Source organism: Dendrobates tinctorius, unplaced genomic scaffold (assembly GCF_039654945.1).
Source record: "Dendrobates tinctorius isolate UK_male_01 unplaced genomic scaffold, ASM3965494v1 ptg000120l, whole genome shotgun sequence".
Classification (NCBI taxonomy): domain Eukaryota; kingdom Metazoa; phylum Chordata; class Amphibia; order Anura; family Dendrobatidae; genus Dendrobates; species Dendrobates tinctorius.
Window position 1 is genome coordinate 33,101,093 of NW_027361788.1, and position 21,234 is coordinate 33,122,326.

General features: G+C 41.9%; 1 long non-coding RNA gene across 1 annotated transcript in view; it reads left to right on the forward strand.

Annotated features, from left to right (window-relative positions):
- Positions 1-21,234, forward strand: part of LOC141046598 (uncharacterized) — a 33,157-nt gene that overhangs the window by 1,604 nt on the left and 10,319 nt on the right. The window contains exon 2 of the long non-coding RNA XR_012219618.1: positions 256-330. This is a non-coding gene — a long non-coding RNA (uncharacterized lncRNA). The remainder of the gene's footprint in view (positions 1-255; positions 331-21,234) is intronic.

Below are 21,234 nucleotides of genomic sequence, written 5' to 3' on the forward strand. Positions count from 1 at the left end.
TATCTACTGAAACCAACTCCAGATGCCTGAAGCGCTCTCTGGGTGTGACCTGCTGTTGATTAATCCTGCGTGCCCCATTTACATTGCACCAGCAGTACCAGACACAGCCACAGCAGTAGGTATGGCGCTGTGCCTGGTAAACTAGAGGTAATAAAAGTCAAGGGTCAGTCACCCTCCACCATACAGGCCTCAAATAAGTAGCATTTATCAATCTGCATGTGGCAATGGATTCTTATTTTTTTTTGTTTGTTTCAGAATGAAGATAATGTCACGATCTTCAAGGTGCAAATAGATCACACATCATATCAGAAATGGCAGGAATGAAACCTGGTAAGATTACCCAAATTTGAGCAGTTTAGCATCTGCAATTTACACTTTTTTTTGAATGCTCTTCCAACCCCCAGATCTCATGGACCCAACTATATAGAGGTATATTGATCGCCAGTGTAGGGGTGCACCATGTGGCATCCAAATTCAATTAGGTCCAAAAATATTTGCAGTAACACACGTTTTGGCATTTTAGTGGTTTACCAAAACATTCAAGATGGTTATATAATCAATATTGACTTCAAGTGCAGACTCTCAGTTTTAATTTGAGGGTATTCACATCCTAATTGGAGTAAGGGTTTAGGAATTACAGGTCTTTAATATGTAGCTGCCTCTTTTTAAAGGGACCAAAAGTAATTGGACAATTATCTCAAAAGCTCTTTAATGGGCTTTTCCCTCATTAATCCATCATTAGTTAAGCAGGTAAAAGGTCTGGAGCTGATTCCAGGTGTGGCATTTGCATTTGGACACTGTTGCTGTGAATCCATAACATGCTGTCAAAGGAGCTCACATTGGCAAGAAAAATAGACCATCATTAGCCTGAAAAAAAGGAAAAATCCATCAGAGGGAGCAGAAATGTTAGGAGTGGCCAAATCAACATTTTGGTACATTGTGCAAAAAAGAGCGCCTTGGTGAGCTTGGAAACTCAAAAAAGCCTGGTTGTCCACGTAAAACAACAGTGGGGGATAATTGCAGTATCCTTTCCTTGTTGAAGAAAAGCCCCTTCATAACATCCACGCAATTGAAGAACACTCTCCATGAAGTTGATGTTTTAGAATCTAAGTCTACCATGTAGCACAGCCAGGTATACAGGCTCTGATTAGTTGGCTAGCAATCAGAATCTTTCTGAGAAGAGACTGCACAGGCTGTGTGCATTAAACTGCTAGTATCACTGATTGCTATGGACAACGGCCATTTTGTGTGACCGAACTGGGACTTTCTCAGCCGTGTGTGAGTAGCCAGGGTCTGTTTTGTGTAGATAGGCGCATGGACAGTGATCCTAGCTCCGTACACCTTAGTGGGGAACCGCAGAAATCATACTACGACCTTGCCCAGCAGGATACTAATCGAAAACCCAAACCATGGAAAGCCAAGAGATATCCAGACAAGGAATATATAATAAAAAGATACATTCAATACAATGAAAAAAAATTACAAACAAGTGGCACAATATAAAATGTGCACGTACCAAGATACATAAATGGTTTGGCCTAAAAGAGAAGATATAAAAGAGAATATTTTGTATATATAAAAACCAATATTACAAATGGCAGGTTAAAGGTATTAGTGACATAATTATATACAATATAATTAGAATCAAAATAAATAAATTACTCCAAAATTCATCAAAAGGTACCAATGAAGGAATTTAATTATTCCAATGTGTAATAAAATCAAATAGGAGGCTCACATGGAAGCAAAAAAATAAATAAATAAGGTGCACAAATTTCAAAATATTAGTGACCTAAAAAAATGTATAAATAATCAAATGCAAAATAAAATTCAGGGGCCACACTTAGGGGTAGAGACTAAAGTGCACGTGTCAGTGTAAACAAGGTACTTCAGTAGTATATTGGAAGTGCATAGTGCTAAAGTGCCATAGGATAAAAGTAAGGGGAGGATATACCTTTAAGAGTTGCCAGGTCTTGATACCACGCAACCCGACGCGCGTTTCGGAAGCAAGCTCCTTCATTAGGGGGGTGGTGTTTTTGTAAAATCATTGATGGAGATTATCATTATGGCACGTAACCCTGATCATCAGGGCACATTGGGTGCACCTCTAGTCTACCACAGGGAAAAGCCTCCCTGGTCTCAGATGTTTGACCTGTTACAGCTGTTGAAGAAATGGCTGCAGCCTGTAATCTGCTCTCCAGCCCAGATGGTGGAAAGAGTGGTAGTGAACTGTTTTTTCCACTCACTACCTATATCCGTGCAAAGCTGGGTTGCCCAAGAAAATCCCCAGAATGCAGATGGCCTTGTGAGCCTCTTGGAAAGATATTTGGCTAGAGAGAACTCATTGCGCAACCAAGGGAGCCTAAAGTCATCTTTCTGAGATAAAAACAATTTCCTGAATTGCTGGTTTTTATTCATTCTGCCTCCACAAAAATCGGAGTAGAAAGCAATCAAAATATGTCATGCTCGAAAATGGTACCAATAAAAACGTCAGCTTGTCCTGCAAAAAACAAGCCCTCACATGACTCTGTGGGCCGAAATAGGGAAAAATTTATACCTCTCAAAATATGGTGATGCAAAAACTTCTAGCAGAAAAAAGCGTCTTTTAGTGTGTGAGAGATGCTAAACATAAAAAAAGGATATAAATCTGGTATAACTCTAATCGCACTGACCCGAAGAATAAAGTCGTCTAATCAATTATACCACACGAGGAACGGCGTAAAAAATAAAACCAATTCTTCACCTGCTGTGGATTTTTTCACTCTGCCTACCAAAGATCGTAGTAAGGCTTGGCGCTCATTTATCCTGCACTCTATGCTGAGCACTTGCATCGGGGCTTCCATGTAAATCTCTGAAATACGAGGTTCAGACAGAACTGTCGGCGGAAGATTCCCTATAATGAGGCAGATGGAGGCACTGTGAAAGCCATAGGACCTGTGATCCGGTGGTGTCTGTCTTTTTCGACGTGCATAAAAATGCAGTCCACCATAGTTTTGTGCACCTCTGAAAGGAAGAACAATGCTGAACAGAGGCCTGACAGAGTCCAGAGTAACTCTGCTGCCTCATTATAGTGAATGCATCCCTCAGGGGTTTCAACTGTCACGTAGTTCGGAGATTTAGATGGAAACCCCAAAGTAAGTGCCCCGCATAGAGCACTGGATAAATGTGATCACAAACGTTATAAAAAATGTTCCCAATAAAAACTTCAACTCAATCCACAAAAAAGTCCCCACTCAGGTCTGTCATCTGTTAACAAAAATATAGGGGGCTTCCACGATATTGGTAACACAAAGGCTCTGGAAAAGCCAAAAGAGATTCAGCAAATTCTGCGCTCCCAAATCCAAATGTCCCCCTGGCTTCTGCGCTCCAGTGTGCATAAACCACCTTTAGCATTCACATTTGGCAGGGGTAGAATTTCCAAAATGGGGTTACTTGGGGGGAAGGGGGAGTCCGCAAACTATTCTAGGAAAATCTGCTCTCCAGGAGGCAAATAGCGATCCATCCCTACCGAGACTCTCCGTATGGCTAAGCAGTACTGTATAGCCACATATGGTGAATTTCTATATTCAGTAGAAATTGTGGGACACATTCTGCTGCCAATTTTATTCACTTCTTGTGTGAAAAATGTTAAATCTGGGGCTAAAACAAAATTTTAGTGGTAAAAATGTAATTATTTTTTCTTCACTGCCCAATGGTATAAAATTCTGTAACACACCCTTGGTATCAATATGATTATTACACCCCTAGATTAATTAATTGAGAGGTATAGTTTGTAAAATGGGGTCACGTATGGGGCATTCTACTGTTCTGGCACCTCAGGGGCTCTCCCAGTGGATCATGGCACCTTCAAACCACAATAGTATAATCTGCACTATTATGGCGCTACTTCCCTTTTGAGCTTTGCACTGTGCCTCAAAAGTAGTTTTCACCACACATGGGATATTGGCACACTCAAAAGAAATTGCACAACAAATTCTGGGGTCCATTTTCTCCAGTTACCATTGAGAAAATTAAAATTTTGAGGCTGAAACAAAACTTGTGGGAAATTTTTTTTTTTTACGTTTCTTAGCTCTGTTATAAACTTCTTTGAAGCACCTGGTGGTTCAAGATGCTCACCACACATCTAGATAAGTTCCTTCAGGGGTCTAGTTTCCAAAATGGTGTCACTTAAGGCTGTTTCCACTGTTTAAGCACATCAGGAACTCTCCAAATGCGACATAGAGTCCAATCTCAATTCAAGCCAATTTTGCGTTGAAAAAGTCAAACAGTGCTCCTTTCCTTCTGAGCTCTGCCATGAGTCCAAACATTGGTCTACCCCCATATATGGGGTATCAACTTTTGGGGTCCAATTTCCCGTTACCCTTGGGAAAAAAAAAATGGAGGCAAAAAGATCATTTTTGTGGAAAAAATATAATTTTTATATTTTCACAGCTCTACGTTATAAACTTCTGTGAAGCACATGGGGATTCAAAGTGCTCACCACACATCTAGATAAGTTCCTTGGGGGGTCTAGTTTCCAAAATGGGGACATTTATAGGTGGTTTCCACTGTTTAAAGTACATCAGGAAGTCTCCAAATGCGACATGGCGTCCAATTTCAATTCCAGCCAATTTTGTGTTGATAAGTCAAATGGCGCTCCTTCCTTTCCGAGCCCTGCCATGCGCTCAAACAGTTATTTACCCCCACATTTGGGGTATCAGCATACTCAGGACAAATTGCACAACAACTTTTGGGGTCCAATTTCTCCTGTTTCCCTTTGGAAAATAAAAAATTGAGGGCAAAAAGATTATTTTTGTGGAAAAAAATATGATTTTTGTTATTTTCACGGCTCTACGTTATTAACTTCTGTGAAGCATTTGGGGTTCAAAGTGCTAAACACACATCTAGATAAGTTCCTTGGGGGAATAGTTTCCAAAATGGGGTGACTTGTGGGGATCTTCCACTCTTTAGGTCAGTACATCAGGGGCTCTCCAAACGTGACATGGTGTCCGCTCTCGATTCCAGCCAATTTTACATTCAAAACCTCAAATAGTGGTCCTTCCCTTCTGAGCCCTGCTGTGCACCTAAAGAGTGGTCTTCCTCCACACATGGGGTATAGGTGTACTCATAAGAAATTGCACAACAAATATTGTGGTTCATTTTCTCCTGATACCCTTGACAAAATAAGAAAAATTGTGTACGAAGTAAAATTTTTGTGAAAAAAAGTTAAATGTTAATTTTTTTCCTTCCACATTGCTTCAATTCTTGTGAAGCGCCTAAAGGGTTATTAAACTTTTTGAATGTGGTTTTGAACAACTTGAGGGGTGCAGTTTTTAGCATAGTGTCAATTTTGGGTATGTTCTGTCATATAGGCTCCTACAGTGACTTCAAATGTGAGGTGATCCCTAAAAAATAGTTTTGTAAATTTTGTTGCAAAAATGAGAAATTGCTGGTCAATTTTTAACCCCTATAACTTCCTAACAAAAAAGTATGTTTCAAAAATTGTGCTGATGTAAAGCAGACGTGGGAAATATTATTTATTAACTATTTTGTGTGACATAATGCTCTGATTTAGGGGCATAAAAATTAAAAGTTTGAAAATTGTGAAATTTTCACATTTTTTTTTGCCAAATTTACATTTTTTTTCACAAATAAACACAAGAAATTTTGAAGAAATTTTACCACTATCATAAAGTACAATATGTAATGAAAAAGCTGTCTCAGAATCAGCGGGGATTCGTTGAAGCGTTTCAGAGTTATAACCTCATAAAGTGATAGTGGTCAGATTTCAAAATTAAGGCCTGGTCATTAACCTACAAAGTGGCTTGGTCCTTTAAGGGGTAAAAGCCATGTAGGCTCTGTGTGTGCTCAGATGGTGCCCAGTCCCTGGCTTTGGGCAGAATGGTGGAACTATAGCAATGCCAGGTAGGCTAGGGTTAAATCTATCCCTACAGGCTCTGATTAGTTGCACCTAGCTAGCCCTGCTTATACCCAGGCTAGGTGTTCACCTTAGTCAGTCAGCTGGGGAAGCTGAGCAGAGTGGATTGGGTTGGACTGGAGAGTGACAAGCCAGAATCTCTCTGAGAAGAGACTTCACAGGCCGTGTGCACCAAACTGCAAGAGTCACTGGTTGCTATGGACAAGAGCGGCTTAGTTTGACTGAACTGGGTTCTAGCTCAGCCTTGTGTGAGTAGCCAGGGTCTATATTGTTTAGTTAGCGCCTGGAAAAGGATAGGGATTTTGTGTTTATGGTTTTGTTTTTTGGAGCTAAGCGTCTCATTGTTTTGACAGAAGAATCTAGTGCCTGTGTGAATGCTACCTAATGCCTAAATGTAAGCATGAATGCCTACAGCCATAAAGAGAAGACTTCATGAGATCAAATACAGCCTTAAAAATGGAAAGGTCAGATTAGACTTTGTCAGAAAAAAATCTAAAGAACTTGCAATGTTCTGAAAAAGCAAAACTAAGATCAACCAGTACCAGAATGATGGGAAGAAGAAAGTATGGAGGAGGCTTGGAACTGCTCCTGATCCAAATCACAGCACATGCTCTAACACATGGTGGAGACGGTGTGATGGGGCGGGCATACATGGCTTCCAATGGCACCGGGTCAATGGTGTTTATTAATGATGTGACTGGAGACAGAAGCAGCAGGATTAATCCTGTGTATACAGGGCGATCAATCACCAGATCTCTCCCCTCAAGCTGCATTTCACATGCTTAAGACAAAACGTAAGGCAGAAAGACCCACAAACAGAAACAACTGCAGTCATTGCAGTAAAGGTGGCAAAGAAAGAAGGAGACCCAGTGTTTGGTGACGTCCACGGTCCCAGACTTAAGGCCGTCATTGCCTGCAAAGGATTCTCTACAAGGTATTAAAAATGAACAATTTCTTTATGGGAAAGTTAATTTGTCCAGTTACTTTTGAGCCCCTGAAATGAGGAGGCTTTGTATGAAAATGGCTGCAATTCATAAACGTGTCATGAGATATTTTTATTCAACCTGTTTAACCCCTTAACGACCGCCGATACGCCTTTTAACGGCGGTAATTAAGGGTACTTAAACCACAGCGCCGTTAATTCACGGCGCTGTGATTTAAGTGAATAGCTCCCCCAGTGTCGGATTTTCTCCGGGGTCTCGGCTGCCAGGGGTAGCCGAGACCCCAGAGAACATGAATCGGTCGGTTTTCACCGACCCCCGCTTTTGCGATCGCCGTTATTAACCCTATAACGGTGACCGCAAAAAAAAAAAAAAGCCGCGATTTTACATTTAATTTCTCTTTCCTCTGATGTGATCGCACATCAGAGGATAGAGAAATAGGGTCCCCGATCCCACCGGTCCCCTCCCGGTACCTCTCCCTTGTCCTCTGTCCCCTCCCGGTGGTCCCGCGCCCGCCGGCGTCATCCGATGGGCGCCGCCATCTTGAAAATGGCGGGCGCATGCGCAGTGCGCCCGCCGGGAATCTGCTGGCTCCGGCTGGCAGATTCCATTCATTATTTTGATCACTATGATAAACGATCATAGTGATCAAAATAATAAAAATAGTACATAACCCCCCCGTTTATCATCCCCTTATATAGGCACACATAATGAAATAAAAAAAATATTTTTTTTTTCAGTTTTCCATAAGGGTTAGGGTTAGGTTAGGGTTAGGCTAGGGTTAGGCTAGGGTTAGGGTTAGGCTAGGGTTAGGGTTAGGCTAGGGTTAGGGTTAGGCTAGGGTTAGGGTTAGGCTAGGGTTAGGCTAGGGCTAGGGTTAGGCTAGGGTTAGGGCTAGGCTAGGGTTAGGGCTAGGGTTAAGGGTTAGGGTAGGGTTAGGGTTGGGCTAGGGTTAAGGGTTAGGGTTGGGCTAGGGTTGGGCTAGGGTTAGGGCGAACTAGGATTAGGGTTAGGATTAGGATTAGGGTTGGGATTAGGGTTAGGGGTGTGTTGGGGTTAGGGTTGGAGCAAGAATTGAGGGGTTTCCACTATTTACCAACTTTGGGGGTCTAAAAATTGGGGTCTAAAAAATCACTTTTGTGGAAATAAAAAAGACTTTTTATTTTCACGGCTCTGCGTTTATAAACTTCTGTGACGCGCTTGGGGCTTAAAAATGCTCACCACACATCTAGATAAGTTCCTTAGGGGGTCTAATTTCCAAAATGGGGTCACTTGTGGGGGGTTTCCACTGTTTAGGCCCATCAGGGGCTCTGCAAACGCAACATGATGCCCGCAGACCATTCCATCAAAGTCTGCATTCCAAAATGGCACTCCTTCCCTTCCGAGCTCTCCCATGCGCCCAAACAGTGGTTCCCCCCCACATATGGGGTATCAGTGTACTCAGGACAAATCGCATAATAACTGTGGGGGTATGATTTCTCCTGTTACCCTTGTAAAAATAAAAATTTGGGCGCGAAAAGATCATTTTTGTGGAAAAAAAATGGATTTCTTATTTTCACGGCTCTACGTTATAAACTTCTGTGAAGCACTTGAAGGTTCAAAGTGCTCACCACACATCTAGATAAGTTCCTTCATGGGTCTAGTTTCCAAAATGGAGTCACTTGTTGGGGGTTTCCACTGTTTAGGCCCATCAGGGGCTCTGCAAACGCAACATGATGCCCGCAGACCATTCCATCAAAGTCTGCATTCCAAAATGGCACTCCTTCCCTTCTGAGCTCTCCCATGCGCCCAAACAGTGGTTCCTCCCCACATATGGGGTATCAGCGTACTCAGGACAAATCGCATAATAACTGTGGGGGTATGATTTCTCCTGTTACCCTTGTAAAAATAAAAATTTGGGGGTGAAAAGATCATTTTTGTGGAAAAAAAAATGGATTTCTTATTTTCACGGCTCTACGTTATAAACTTCTGTGAAGCACTTGAAGGTTCAAAGTGCTCACCACACATCTAGATAAGTTCCTTCATGGGTCTAGTTTCCAAAATGGGGTCACTTGTTGGAGTTTTCCACTGTTTAGGCACATTAAGGGCTCTCCGAACGCAACATGGCATCCGATCTTAATTCTAGCCAATTCTGCGTTGAAAAAGTCAAACGGTGCTCCATCCCTTGCGAGCTCTGCCGTGTGCTGAAAAAGGGGTTTACCCCCACATATGGGGTATCGGCGTATTCAGGAGAAATTGTACAACAAATTTTGTGGTTGATTTTCTCATTTAACACTTGTGAAAATAAAAAAAATTGGTTCTGAAGTAATTTTTTTCCAAAAAAAAGTTAAATGTTAATGTTTTCCATCCACATTGCTTTCGTTCCTGTGAAGCACTTAAAGGGTTAATAAACTTCTTGAATGTGGTTTTGAGCACCTTGAGGGGTCTAGTTTTTAGAATGGTGCCACTTTTGGGTATTTTCTGTCATGTACACCCCTCAAAATGACTTTAAATATGATGTGGTCCCTAAAAAAAATGGCTTTGTAAATTTTGTTGTAAAAATGAGAAATCGCTGGTCAACTTTTAACCCTTATAACTTCCTAACAAAAAAAATTTTGCTCCCAAAATTGTGCTGATGTAAAGTAGACATGTGGGAAATGTTATTTATTAAGAAATTAATGTGACACATCTCTCTGAATTAAGGGCATAAAAATTTAAAGTTTTAAAATTGCAAAATTTTAAATTTTTTTGCCATATTTCTGTTTTTTTCATAAATAAACACAAGACTTATCGAAGAAATTTTACCACTAACATGAAGTACAATATGTCACGAATAAACAATCTCAGAATCAGCAGGATCCATTAAAGCGTTCCAGAGTTATAACCTCATAAAGGGACAGTGGTCAGAATTGTAAAAATTGGCCTGGTCATTAAGCTGCAAACTGGCTCTGTCGCTAAGGGGTTAATTAAACCTGAAAGTTTCTACTCCAATTACATCTCAGTTGTTTCATTTAATATCCAAAATAGTGGCCTGCAGAGCTGAAATCACAAAGCTTTCATCACAGGCCAAATATTTCTGGGCCTGGCTATATGTGCCCAGACTGTCAGTATTGATTTTACAGCACCTCTGTACTGTGTCCATAATGGCCCTAAAATACTGTATAGTTACTAGGATGCAATACTCTTAAGTGCCACTAGATGGCACTCTTCACTGTCAAAGTGGCTTTATTACTTTTGCACTGTGCAGATCCCAGGATCCATGACAGACCGCGGAGGCTGCAATATGGTTTGCCACCTGTTTTCCAAAGTGGATCACTCCTGCCAAGGAGGATATCACCCTCTATAGGAAGCTTATAATGCATATGTGCCACTCATCCGCAATGCCCTCTTTTATGCGGGTAAATCGTGCTGCAGATCTGGCAATGGATGTCTGGCACACATGATGGTTACTGTGTGCCAAGCATATGCAGCTCTTGTATGTGAGTGTCTGTCCGTCTCACTCTAAACATCAGATAAAGCAAAGGAGGTTTTTCGTACTCCACACCACACACTAGGGAATTAGCATGATTGGGTTCACTCAATTCCCCAAAAATTATGTTGTGCATGAATAAAATAGGCAAAATTGCATGTGACTACCAAATCTTGTTGGGATGGACAGCACAGTGGGGTAAAAAAAAAAAAAAAAAAAAAAAGAAATTTGAGTTGATTGTCCACAAGGTGGCAGTCACATCCCAGGTCTCAGAATAATAAGAGCTCAATGATAAGTGATCGTCATGTCGCGCCAGCCACGTGTGCAGAATACCATCTGCATACCTATAGTTCGGAGGATGCATGGATATATGGAAGGCATGAACAGATAATATTCTAGTACTTGGTATCTAGCTTTCTAGACTTTTCATCTGAGTGATTAATCCAATTTACATCCCATTTCTGACATTAGCATCTCCATAAAGGGCATTATGCGTGAACTCCCTCTAGTGGTGGCTGCAGGTATTTACAACATTATCATTTATTTCCTTGATGTCTTAAGCGTTTTTGTTTTGTTTGTTTTTTTAATTTTCACTTTTGTTTTTTCATCTCCTTCCATGGTCCAAAACTTATTAACTTATTTTTATTTTTACCTGACATAGATATTTTTCTAAAATATTTCTTTCATCATCATTACTTTTTTACTCCCCCCTTGTAGCTTGAACCTGCCATTATTTGATCGCCAGTTCTATATACTGCAATACTACAGCTAGCCACTGGAACTGCTATACAATGTAATTGCACTCTTGAATGCCGACTTTAGAAGTTCCTGGGAAACCCCTTTAAATAATGCTGGATCCCTGCAGTCACCACTAGAGGGAGCATGCAGAATACCGAGTTTACTATGTAGAAAGTATGCAGCAAGTTCCCTCTAGTGGCGGCTACTGGCAGGAAGAATTATAATTGACCTACAGTATATACTGTATGTCTATGCTGAGGGTTTGGACCTTTGCATCAGAAATGCAGAGATCAGACTACTATAAAGGTAAATGATGACATTAACACATAATGTGGAAACTACTTCCTATGACCCCTGAACTTTTACATTCGCAAAGTCCTAATCAGCTTTTCTCCTAGTCTTGCTGATTGCACAATAGCAGAGATTTTCCGTAGCGGCTAGATGAAAAGTTTTATCACCTATATCAATTATTTTTCTTTTTTTTATTTACTTGCACAAGTTGTCTGCAGATTCTTCATTCTCCCCAAGGTTGGCAGATGTCAATGCAGAATTATGGTGAAGAATCAGCTACATCAATATCCAGACATCTGTGCTGTAAATGTACATACCGGTCAGATCTAATCTAATGTAGCCCACCCGCCAGAGATGCTACAAGAGCTATGCAATTAAAGGGGTTATTGGCTGTGAACCACCCTTAATCTATGCCCTAACTTAGCTAATAAATGGCGAGTCTAAATAGCTGCAGGTATCCATTGAATACTACGGATGCCCGCTGAGTCCTACGGGCACCCTGCAATGCTTTGTGGAAAGATGAACATTTAAGGTGCGGTTTTCCCGATCTCATTAGTTAATGAGACCCTCGATATTTCCAAACATGATAATCCCTTTAACTCTATCTCTGCCAGGTGGACCAGTACTGGCCTGTATATTACCATAGGAAACTGTGACTTACCCTATGTGACTTCAATCCCTCCGCTGCGATCCGTCTCCTGTCTGCCATTTGCTCGCTGCTCTGAGCTTTCGCTCCTAATTCCAGATGTATTTTCTATTACTGATTAGAAGCCAAACTGCCCACGTGTCGCCCCTCGGAGTCCGGTTTCTGCACTCATCCTCGAAGTCACCTCTGAATCCTTCTCATCTCCACCTCCGTATTATTTATTACTTATGTCCTATCGATCTGACGTTCACTGGGTGTTAAAAAAAAAAACAAAAAAAACCCCTTCCGTTGCCCGTCACCTCTCATCTCCATGTCTTATGCAATAGTTGTATCTCATCCCTGTAACACCTGTCCACATCTCTGCTCTTCTTCCAACCCAGTGCGAGCCGTCCGGTGGAATGTGCGGAGAATCTGCTACCATGAATTCCAGGGCATTTTTTAGGAGTCCGCCCTGTGACTACTGCTCAGTCGGCTGTCACTTCTGTCTTGTACTACTTTATATTGTGACTCAATGGTTTCTCCAATGCAAAGATTTTTCCATCAGAGGCGTTTTGCAGAACGCTCAAATAACAACTTCATATTTTTGCACCTTTTTAGCCACTTTGGGCCATTGACTTGTTGGTTGGGCCATCATTTAGTTTGCCCAAGCTCTCCGACTGTGCTGCAACGTATCAAAAAAGTCTGCAGTGAATGGACGTCTCCTTAAGGCGTCCATCAAGGGACTATAAAATAGTATAATAGTATGCCATATATGCTAGACGTTGTATATCTCCATTCTTCTTCCCTAGCAGGCATTAAAAAATATTCATATTTTGGGGGGTATTTTTTTCACCTAAATGCATGTATATTGGGCTAAAAATCTAAATTTTTGCAATTGGGTTTGATAAAAAAAAATTGCACTGTTTGCCTCTGCATTGCATCATCTGTTGCTGTATGAGTTCTCTGAGAATCCATCAGTGAGCTCATTCTCACTGGAGAGTTTGCAACTTCTTTATCTGTCTTTTTTTCTCAGCTGCTCCGTGCTGCTTTCGGACCACATCAAAGTTGAGCTGAACATTAGAGGAGCTTAGCAAAAGAAAGTTGAAAGAACTCACTGATGGATTCAAAGAGTCTGTAAAAGCCCAAATGGTGCAATGTTTTTAATGAGACCCAATTTCAAAAGTGATTTTTAGCCACAAATACATACGGTACATTTAATATTAAAAAAAAAAAGTCCCAAGAATTTCCATAGCCTTAAGGCATTGTTTAGGAGGGCTCAAGAAATTCATAGAAGCCATCACATAGGCTGGTGAGCGTACAGTCTATAATGGTACGATTGATGCAGAACAGCGGAGCGCCTCCTTTCATCGAGCCAATAAGTAGGTTTGTTATAATTTGGCAGCGACCCATTGTATCACTTTCAAGTAATTCCCCTTGAAAAACTGAGGCCGTATAATAAGTACAGAGGATCTGTCTCCATATTTTCTAATGCAAACTGCATAGATCTCTTGGGTCGGATGATGCTAGTGGTTCCGAGCTCATTTTTAATATCGGACAGAGAAACTTTCACAGACAGCCATTCTGACAAAATGTAAATTCCACAGCCCCACCAGGTCTGGATTAGTTTATCAATGTATGTAGTTTGCATTATGAAATCTGGTGACCATTTCGCTTTAAAATAGGAATGGGTCTGGACGACGTTAGTAGAAAATGGTTTGTGCGCAGACAGACAGGAAACAAGATGCCCGGAGCCAATTCTCTAAAGGACGTATCTTTTTTTCTACTCCATTATTTCACCTGAATTTAAAGGGGTTGTTCCCCTTCAGAAAATGTAATTCCCTAGGGCGCAGATTATTAAAAAAAATATAGCCACATTTTACGACATGTTGTTCCCAGGTCTTGCGCTGAGTCTCTGCCTGTGGTGTCCGGTATTGGCTGCAGTGCTGATGGCAGCGCTGCAGCCAATCAGTGATCTCAGGAAATCTGCTCTTGTTGCATAAGTAGCAGAGGATTCGGATGTGGAGTCACACTGAAGGGGTAAAATCCACTGTGGAAGCCCACAACAGGAGCATGATGTGGATTGCAAAATTTGCTTTTTTTTTTTTTCCCATGCAGAATTTTTTTCATATGGTTGTTTTTTTTTTTTTTGCAAAACCCCATATAAATTGCTACAGAATCACTGGGGAAATCGGCCACGTACCCAGGTGCATTACAGAGGCTTTCCACTGACGGCTGTGGTCACCGATTGTCTGCAGACGTTACAGCACTGGCTGATGATGTGGCGTAGGGAGGCGATACCGTACATAGTGTTAGTGATCGCACACCATTCCTGACAAGGGTAGGGTTAAACCAGAGGCCATTATTTCGTGAGGACTGCGAGTATTGAATTGCACACCCGTGCTCCTTTCCAAGTGCTGAGATCCTTCTTTGCTCGGCTGCCACTAACGCTGCTATAATAATGGATTTTCCAGTTAGCACGACATGTCAGGGCTGCCATAGAAAAAAGAAAAAAAGAGAGAGAACGCAGCAAATCAAATCCATCCTTAGCGTCGCCCAAAGGAGCCGGACGGCCCCGTGGGCGCTGCACCCATCACCCAGTCCCACCCACTCATTAGCACAGCGCTATACATCAGTGCTTCCACCTTGCAGCAAATAACGGTATAGTAATATTACGGTAGAGCGCGTTAAAGGCACGGTAACTGGCAGCCATGGTTTGCTTGACAATTCATTACCGTAAGTCTCAGGTCATTTGTGCTGAACTGATATGGGGAAGACGGGCGAGATATGGGAGGACACAACGTGCAGGGGAAAAAAAAAGCTATTGAAACGTTCATGAAGACTCAAGTGAGCCGTGGGCAGAGCCATTAATCACACGTCCGCAGGCAGCCATCTTTCCCTTATCCCCCTCTAACATCACCAGAGGAGCGTGGCATGACACCTCTCCTCCGTGTGACACCATGCAAACTCCCTCTGGTTTGATTTCTTCCATAAGGAAACGTCAGTGCACAATGGAAAAGCAAAAAAGACGCTCCTACCACATCTGGATGTAGATGGGGGTAAACGAAAAGCGATGACGTCTGGGTTGTCGCTGATACGTCCTGAGACTCGCCATGTCATCATGGGAGGACAGGAAAGAAAATATCCGTGTTTTAGGTCCATAATTCTGGTCTGATTTATTTTTTTAAAGTGGTGTTGTGATAGGAAGAGATTATCCACAGTATAGATGGTAACCTCTAGATTGGGGGGTGAATCCTGCTGATCGGCAGAAGGGGGTATGCTTATCCCTGGCAGTGTGCACATGTGACCGCCGCTCCATTCATTCAGCCACACTTGTTGTTTGCAGCTCTATACTAGCAGAGATAAAAGTGCCCCAATGGTGTCCCCCAAAAAACTATTCTATGGCTGGGTGATAACATCTCCCTATCAGAGTACCCCTATAATGTCTCTCTCTACCCATCTGTACTCCAAGGACGATTTCACTCATCCAAGATTCACCGTCCACGTTCATACCACGATTTCTGGACTTCCCGCCGACTTGTAGTCAGCAGCTTCAATATATATGTCTGTGAGGCTGTTGAGTTCAGGTCAGAAGACCACGGGTGGTCCGTACACGGACCTCCAAGACTGCGATGCGTGAAACCCACCTAAACTCTCTGCGTAACGTGAAAAGTATATTCCGGTCTGGTACGCCGCCTGCCCTGCACAATTTGCAACCAAAATATACAATACTGTATGAAGCATGGATCTCTCACCTCACGGGTATGCTGGGAGTAGTAGTGCTTGCAGCAAATCCTCGCTGCTAGATAACTGTTGTACTTTACCTAGATGAGTACTACAAGTTGCAGCTGTGTATATGTTCATGCAAAGAGAAAAATGGAGCAGACAGGTGAATAAAGTAAAAAAATAGTCATCTTTATTAAATAAGTACAGACAAATATCGAGACATGTAGTAATGAATAAAGTAATGAACATGACAATACCGCAGGATAAAAGAACAGAAGCACCCGGACACAAGAGCAACCATAATGCAAATCGTGGGGTACAAATATAAGTAACTAGATAGTAAATATCGCCACACAGGATCCACCTGGACAAGACAACACCGCAGAGTGTGTGTGTGGAGATATCCAGAAGGCGCTGAATGCGCCAAATATAGAGAGCGGTATCTTACCACAGGTGGAGGCAAAGGCTGTGGAGGTCCGGGGCCAGGTTGGGGGCAAGCCAATATTTGGCGCATTCAGCGCCTTCTGGATATCTCCACACACACACTCTGCGGTGTTGTCTTGTCCAGGTGGATCCTGTGTGGCGATATTTACTATCTAGTTACTTATATTTGTACCCCACGATTTGCATTATGGTTGCTCTTGTGTCCGGGTGCTTCTGTTCTTTTATCCTGCGGTATTGTCATGTTCATTACTTTATTCATTACTACATGTCTCAATATTTGTCTGTACTTATTTAATAAAGATGACTATTTTTTTACTTTATTCACCTGTCTGCTCCATTTTTCTCTTTGCATGAACATTTTGCTATTGGAGTGGGTGCTTTGTGGCCTCCTGCCTTGGGGGGGCTGTCTTGATACAGCCTCACCTTTTTTGACATTTGGATAATGTCACTGAGGTTTGTGTATTTATTAGCTGTGTATATGTGTAGTATGTCACCGCCGCATACAGCCATTTTCTACCTAAAACCTTAAATGCGTTTGTCTTGGAATAGAAAGCGAGCGTGCCGTAACCCACAGCAACCGATTAGGGCTCCGCTTGCACTGACTAATTTGCACTAAATCAATCTTATTTAATTGCTGATTGTTTTTCATTCTGGGTAAATTTAATAGGGCAGTAATAGCAATCTGTGCATACAGTGCTGAGGGGTCTTAAAGGGGAACTCCAGGGACACATCATAATATAGAAGGTGGCTGCACCTTCTAGTCCCCAATGGATGTTTCAGCCACTGGAAGTACACAGAGTCACATCATTAATCTACATCTTATAGACATTTAAAGGGGTTGCCTCCATCTTTGTAGATAGATATGATCAGATAGTGCTGGTAAAAACAAGCACTTTTGCCATTTGCTGCTTTTCAGCTGTTCTTGAGATATTAACACTTTTTTTGTGGTTTACAGCCCGTTGCCTAGGAGACCGACCACCGCTCCTGTCTATGCTTGTATGCAGTGTGCTGAAGTGTATGATGTAGCAGCGCATTCCAGCTTCAAAACAGTGCTTACAAGTTCAATAGAAAAGCGCTTGTAAGCACTGTACATTTTTGGCTGTCTGGCAGCAGGTGTCGGTCTCCAAGGCAACAAGCTGTAAACAAAAAAACTGTTAATATCTCAAGAACTGGCTGAAAATTTTAATAAGCTGTAAATTGCAAAACAGCTTGTAAATACAAGCAATCTGACAATATCAATGTATGAAGATGGGGAGTAACCCTTTATATGGGCAACATTGCTAAATCTTTATAAAATAAGCAACTTTTCAATGTACCTCTTATAAAAAGGTCTGTGTTTTAAAGAACAGAGGGATTGTTAACTTTAGTTTACTGTTCATTGCCTAGGGTTATGGCCACTTCTGTGGTCTATTAGGGGATGACTGGTTCTACATCCTCTATTTAAAGGTACGTGTGAATTCACAGGGACTGGAATTTTTCCATTTCATATTTCAATGTACAGCCAGTAAAATAAGTATTGAATACTTGACAAATTTTCTAAGTAAATCTATTTGTAAATTTGCTATTGGCATGAAATTCTCATTAGATGTTGGTAACAACCCATCCAATCCACACAGGCAAAGAAATTAAACCATAGATGTCCATAACTGAATTTATATGTAATAATGAGAAATGACACTAGGAAAAAGTATTGAACACATGAACAAAGAGGTGAAAAAAGCCATGGAAACTCATGATACCAGCTGAAATCTATCAGTAATTAGAAAGCAATCGTGCCACTTAGTGAAAGTGTCACTTAGGTCTCATTACCAAGGTGCCACACAAGAAACTTCTCATGTTGGGTAAAACCAGTGAGCCATGTCAAGACCTTGACAACCTTATTGTTGCAAATCATACTCATGGCATTGGTTTCAGAAGAAGTGGAAAGAACATAATTTCATCATAAACCGGCTGTGACCAGGAGCTCCCCGTAAGATTTCAGACAGAGGAGAGAGAAGAATTATCAGACGATAAGAGTACACTGTCCAAAAGCTGACGACCATCTGTGGAGAGCTATGGAAAGACCTGGAATTAGCAGGTACAATAGATTCAAAGAAAACTATAAGTAATACACTCAACCTTCATGCCCTGTATGCTCACAAGACTCGATTGCTAAACAAAAAGCATGTTCAAGCTCGTTTAAAGTTTCCTCAACAACATTTAGACAAGCCTGTGAAATACTGGGAGAATATAGTCTGGTCAGATGAGGCCAAAATTGATCTCTTTGGTTGCCAGAAATACCCACCATGTTTGGAGGCCAAAGACAATGCATATCACCCCAAAAACACCATACCAACAGTGAAGTTTAGAGGTGGGAACATCATGGTATGCGGCTGTTTTTTAGCATATGGTACTGGCAAATTTCACATCATTGAAGAAAGGATGAATAGACAAATGTACAGAGACATTCTTGATAAAAATCTGCTGCCATCTATCAGGATGATGAAGATGAAACGAGGTTGGACATTTCAGCAAGACAATGATCCCAAACACACAGCGAAGGAAAATTTCAGTTAGTTTCAGAAAGAAAATGAATCTGCTAGAATGACCCAGCTGATCACCGGACCTGAATCCAATAGAAAATCTATGGGCAGGAACTAAATCTCAGAGTTCATAGAAGGAGCCCACGGGACCTTCAGGAGGTGAAGTGTTTGTGTGGAAGAATGGGCCAAAACACCAGCTGAGCAATGGCTGCCACTAGTTTTTCCATACAGGAGGCGCCCTGAAGCTGTCATCACCAACAAAGACTTTTGTACAAATTATTAAATATATTTCAGTAACCTTGTTCAATACTTTTCCCCTGTGTCATTTCTCTTTATCACTTGTAACTTAATTTATGGACATCCATGGTTTGATTTATTTGTCTGTGTGGATTAGATGGGTTGTTACCAACATCTGGTGAGATTTTCATGTCAATAGCATCTTTAGGCCGGAGTCACACTTGCGTGTGTGATGCGAGAAACTCGCATCTTTATACCCGGCACTGTCGCCGGCACTCGGGACCGGAGCGTTCAGCTGCATAGAAATACATGCAGCCACACACTCTGGTCCTGAGTGCCGGCGGCAGTGCCGGGTATTGATGCGAGAGACTCGCGCGAGTTTCTTGCATCACACCCGCAAGTGTGACCCCGACTGTAGAGATAAATTTACTTAGAAAATTGGTGACGTATTTATACCCTCTGTATATTAATAAACAGAGATGAAGTTGCACTTTTGGATGTAGATTATCTACTAATTTAATTAGGATTTTGTGCAGAATCGTCATCAAATCCTGACCATGTGGACACCAGTAAAATACTTTGCATGATAAGTTTTTGGTATTTTTTTTGCTAGAGGGGAATGGTATTTTCAGACTGCATCTGCACGTATGGTTCCATAGTTTGACTTACAGGAACAGCATCACAAATCCCAAAGTGTACGCACAGCAAGCAAACCATTACATGGATAACCCATCGCTGCATCAAGGTTTTGGGTAATTTCTTCTTAGAAGTCGGGTTATGATAATGTTAGATATACACTCACTGGCCACTTTATTAGGTACACCTGTCCAACTGTGTGTTAAGACTTAATTTCTAATCAGCCAATCACATGGCGGCAACTCAGTGCATTTAGGCATGTAGACATGGTCAAGACAATCTCCTGCAGTTCAAACCGAGCATCAGTATGGGGAAGAAAGGTGATTTGAGTGCCTTTGAACGTGGCATGATTGTTGGTGCCAGAAGGGCTGGTCTGAGTATTTCAGAAACTACTGATCTACTGGGATTTTCACGCACAACCATCTCTAGGGTTTACAGAGAATGGTCCGAAAAAGAAAAAAAATCCAGTGAGCGGCAGTTCTGTGGCCGGAAATGCCTTGTTGATGCCAGAGGTCAGAGGAGAATGGGCATACTGGTTCGAGCTGATAGAAAGGCAACAGTGACTCAAATTGCCACCCGTTACAACCAAGGTAGGCAGAAGAGCATCTCTGAACGCACAGTGCGTCGAACTTTGAGGCAGATGGGCTACAGCAGCAGAAGACCACACTGGGTACCACTCCTCTCAGCTAAGAACAGGCATCTGATGGCTACTTTCAGCAGGATAATGCGCCATGTCATAAAGCTCGAATCATCTCAGATTGGTTTCTTGAACATGACAATGAGTTTACTGTACTCAAATGGCCTCCTCAGTCACCAGATCTCAATCCAATAGAGCATCTTTGGGATGTGGTGGAACGGGAGATTCGCATCAGGGATGTGCAGCCGACAAATCTGCGCCAACTGTGTGATGCCATCATGTCAATATGGTCCAAAATCTCTGAGGAATGCTTCCAGCACCTTGTTGAATCTCTGCCACGAAGAATTGAGGCAGTTCTGAAGGCAAAAGGGGGTCCAACCCGTTACTAGCATGGTGTACCTAATAAAGTGGCCAGTGAGTGTATATTGTGTGATAGTGTGAACGCATCCTATATTTCTAAGAAATAATCGAACTGATGTCAGCAGTTTATGACAGCAAGCTGACCACATCACGTGTAGAGGCAAAGTGAGAACGGCTTGTCCCAAAAAGAGAAAAGTTTGTGAATTTTCACCTATACTATTGATTAAAAAGCTCTTTAACTTTCCGTCAGGTACAGACTGGGGCTGAAATTCAGCCCTGGCATTTGAAATCACACAGGCCCATATTGTCCCCGTCCCGATGAACCAGATGGGATATATTACTAATATTAGGCTACTTGCGTGCGCAGTGCAAGCGCGCATAAAAAACGCATCATGCGTTTGCGGTTTCTTGTTTTTTGTGCATGGTTTTTACAAAAAACTGCATGCGTTTTTTTGCGCTGACATGCGCATGGTCATGGTCAGCGCTCCCATAGACTATAATGTGTTTTTGGGTGAATTTTGTGCGCATTACGTGCGCATGCGTTTTTTTGAGACAGGTCGGACACACAAAAATTGCAACAGGATGCATTTTGTGCGCCCGGGAGCACACTTTAAAAAAAAAAAAAACGCATGCGCATACAAACGCGTACAAACGTATGACTATGCACACCCATGTTAATTATAGGAAATAAACGCATGCGCATTTAAAAAATTTA